Consider the following 4,143-nt stretch of genomic DNA (forward strand, 5'->3'; position numbering starts at 1 on the left):
CCCTTGTCACGCATGAACGGAAGTGACAAATGTAAACTAATTCAGGAGTAAAAATACTCCGGATTTTCAGCATGTTATAGTACGACAATAGACATTTACCTACGACGTATCATTGTGTTTGATAATAACTTAGTTATTAAAAAAACATGAATCAATATGCATGCATCGGGATTTGGATGCACATCTAAGTTAGTGCAGTAACCCCTGGAGTATCGGACACCTGATCGAGTTGCCTTTGTCCATCGCTATAAACCTGAAAGAACATAAAAACCGAATCATCAATACATTGTTACCCCCACATTAGCTAATGTATTATAAACGATATGGGGTGGGGGTAGTATAAACCACGAGCGCACTGTATGGCTGCAAAAGCTCAAATGACGCTACAAGCTATACACCCTGTATTGGTCCGCCGTGTACGTCCAATTCCCCGCCCAAAACTATACTCAATTGTATTCTAGCACCCAAATAACCCCAGTGATACCGTACCATTGATAAATATAATTTATATAAGAGATTTGATGTCAGAATGTTCTATTTGATACACTGCTGACAAATTAAACAGTTTGCCTGAATTTATTCTTTAGAAAACTTTGCACTTGTTGTTTGCACTTGATTGGTACCTGATTTCACTTTGGATGGTGCACAATTTTTAACTGAATAGTCGATATGCATGTGATCATAATTCTTGTAGAACTTTATTTACACTACAGATAATTCCTGGTGTAAACTGGTACATTTAGAGAAGGATAGAGTCCTATTGAAATGAAAAAAAAAAAGAAAACTTGCACAAAATATTTATCTGAGACAAAAGAAGGCCTGATATACTAGTTGTCATAGACTGTTGATGAAATAAATATTCTACCTGGATAGATACAACCTTTAGAAAGCTTTGTCGGCATTTACTGGTACTTTCACTTTAGATACAGTGATCATGAACAGTCATTGTTTTGGAATTTGAATAGATTTATTTTTATACTACAGCTAATGCTTTGGTGTAGAGCTAAACGGTTACTACCTGGAATCACCTTATGCTCTTCTGTTTCTTGGTAATCTTGTGTTTAATATCAAACGTTAAGTTTGATAGGTGTGTCCTTACTCCCGATACATATTCATAAATACTGGATAGAGTAGAGAACTCTAATAACAACAGTTTGATAAGTAGAATATTTAATAATATAATTAGTCCCTCACAAGAGGGAACTAAAGTTTTGTGTTGTGGTCGTCAGTCCATCCTTCCATGTGTCCTGCTATCTAGTTCAGTCTCTGTCTCCTTCACCACTTGCCACGTGGCGTATGCATTCGTCAAAAAACCTGTTTTTCAGAATACCTTGGCATTCAGAAGGCGAATCGAACTTTGATTTCCATATATTATTAGCAACAATTAGAAGACGTTACATTTAGCATTTCGCCGTTATTGTATATTTTCTATACGTTGTAAATACATTGTGTACAAAATTCATAACATTGTCAATTGAGGGGACGGTTTACGGTAGTCGTAATCCTCTTAGATAATTTTTCATTTGCGATATCCATTGCACACCAACACACATACATACATACTTGGTATAAGAAAGTTTCATCATTATTTATTTATTCAATGAGTCTAACATCCACGATAAGGTATTTCATCATCATCATACCGCCCAGAGACATATATAACGTCTCTGTACCGTCCAACACCCTTATTGCATCATCTCACCTGGCACTCTATCGACATGACGAAATATCGGACTTCAATGTACGAGGAAGATAAAAAGAGAGTCCCATATTTCAAACTCTATTCAATGATAAACGTTTTAAAGGAATTCTAACTCACTGTCTAACGTCCCCTATTTATTTATTTATTAACGGGGTTTACGTCCACTATTGCGACCTTTCGGTCTTTCAGGGGAAGAGAAGAGATAGGAGAAAGAGTAGGAGGGAGAAAGTAGGATTGATGGGAGAGAGTGGGATATAGAGATGAGGTAGAGAGGGGCCGTCTATTCTACTTGACCTGATCTAAAACTATAATTAAGAAGGCGATACCCGTTCCTAATTGTATACCTAGCCTAACATTCAGCACGACACAGCAAGAAGACCGAAGGACTGACAGGGAGAAGGAAGAGTTTCTACACTCGGTAAATTCCGATATGTTAAAAGTATTTCGGAGGTCCGTCAAAATTACTTGATAAATATTCCCTAATGCTAACCTAACATTTTGTTTTGTCCATGCAGGTGTTATTCTTTTTTTCATTTCAATCTGTCACTCTATATACCGTTCCCTTGTTCAATGTCTATACTTTCTGCAATCCATAGTGTTCCTTCCGTCATGTAGCTGTTAACTTTCCGACGTTTTTATGGTCTTATTTTGTGATTGTGAGGTAAGTGTTGGGAGAAGTTAGAGGTGTTAGTAGGAGTTTACCAAGTGGTTAATGAAGTAGACTTTTTACGATATAGTTTGTTGACCGATTGAGTGTTATGGGGTATTTTTTTTTAATCCTGTTTCAGAGGGTAGGGATGATCGGAAAGGAAGACTACTGAGGGAGGTAGGAAAGAAGGCCAGTAGGTATTGTGCGGACTAAAGACATGGTCTAGGGGTCTAAACTATATGCTATTATGTACTACCCGCGATACTATTTATATAGGATGTGTGATGGAATGAGTATGTAGAGGTGGTAGGGTGGGTGGGTGGTGGTGGGGGATTTGTGTTTATTTGGTTTGTATGTTGTGTTGTGTTGTATTGCATGTGTTGAGTTTTTAGTTGTGTGAGAGTTTTCAAAAAGTTTTAGACCATGTAGCCAGTGTTGGATAAACATTTCTGTATAATAATTAACGAGAACTGTTTATCTCATTGCCCTACATAGCAAGATTCCATATGCTATAAGCCAGTGCAAGACCTGAATCCGACTGGAGAAGAGTCAATGGCCGTGTTACCCGGAGGTTCCCTTTATGTATAATGTATATTGGATGCAGGGTCTTAAATGCGGAATTCGTTTGTACATTTTTCCTACCGTGTGCGGTCGTTTGTTTGAACTAATACTTGACGGTGTGTGTTTACCTGTATATTGTGTTTGATTATTTGCGCAGGGTTCTGATGACCAGAAGAGGAGATCTTCTGTGTCCCTTACAGCGCTCTCGGTATAAGCCTGAGTCTCCAGTTTAAAATTTTTTGTAGTGTGTCACTGCGGTGGAGACAGGAAGATCTCAAAGAGGTGTCGATAGTTATGGGGTCAAGTGAGAATGATGAAAGTCCCCTCATTCAGTCCCTTTGGGACATGTATTAGAGCCGGGCTCTCTAAATAGGGACAAGTCGTACGTATATCCCTGAAAATACGTGCCAGGTAAATTGTCTATTGCATCATCACGCCCATATGTGTTATCACGAAGCAATGTACAACTGTGTTTATAAAGCACATTTTTATAGGATAAGAAGGTCGTATTAAGATATTTCGTCATGTAAATAATTCAAAAATTTCCGCGTTTCGGAGAATAGCGGAAATTTGCTATCCTATAGTTTCGGTCACGTACATATGTACGCAAGGCGTGCAAGGCAGTGTGTAGTATCTGACCAATCAGGAGACTGATTGGCGTGCCACGTGGAGTACTAGGGTACCGACGCGCACGTGAGGGGTATATCGGGTATTCATTCTAGCCGCGGACTTCCAAAGCGTTGACTGCTATAGTTTCAGGGTTCGGGTGAAAACGTATACAATGCACTTATATATAGTATAGAATATATAATTTACATATTTTCGCTTTTCAGTAAAGGTATTGAAGAAATATAAAGTGTGAAAGTATCTAACGACCGGTAGAAATACCATTGTAGACCATTAAAATGCAGGTGCTTAAAATGAATGAACAATTGAAATCCCAGCATTATTTCGGGAGCCTGAAGCAGTTTGGGCTGGTGCACCTCCTCTCATCCCGTATAACGGTTTCGAGGTTGGTTCTCCTAAGGCTTGTTATACAATGGTATAATTAAGGTAGCGAGAGGCTAGTGAGTGAGTAAGGGAATGTATATATATATAATTTAAAAAAAAAAAAGAGAGAGAATATGACATTAAATGCCGGCTCTATTGTCCGCTCGGCTCACATGCATATGGTGGTTGTGTTTTTATGGGAGTAAGGTAGCATAGTAGTATATAAAGGATACAAATTGTC

The sequence above is a fragment of the Ylistrum balloti genome, unplaced genomic scaffold (genome assembly GCF_031769215.1).
Source record: "Ylistrum balloti isolate Yb309-2 unplaced genomic scaffold, AGI_CSIRO_Ybal_v1 Utg370324, whole genome shotgun sequence".
NCBI classification, from domain to species: Eukaryota; Metazoa; Mollusca; class Bivalvia; order Pectinida; family Pectinidae; genus Ylistrum; species Ylistrum balloti.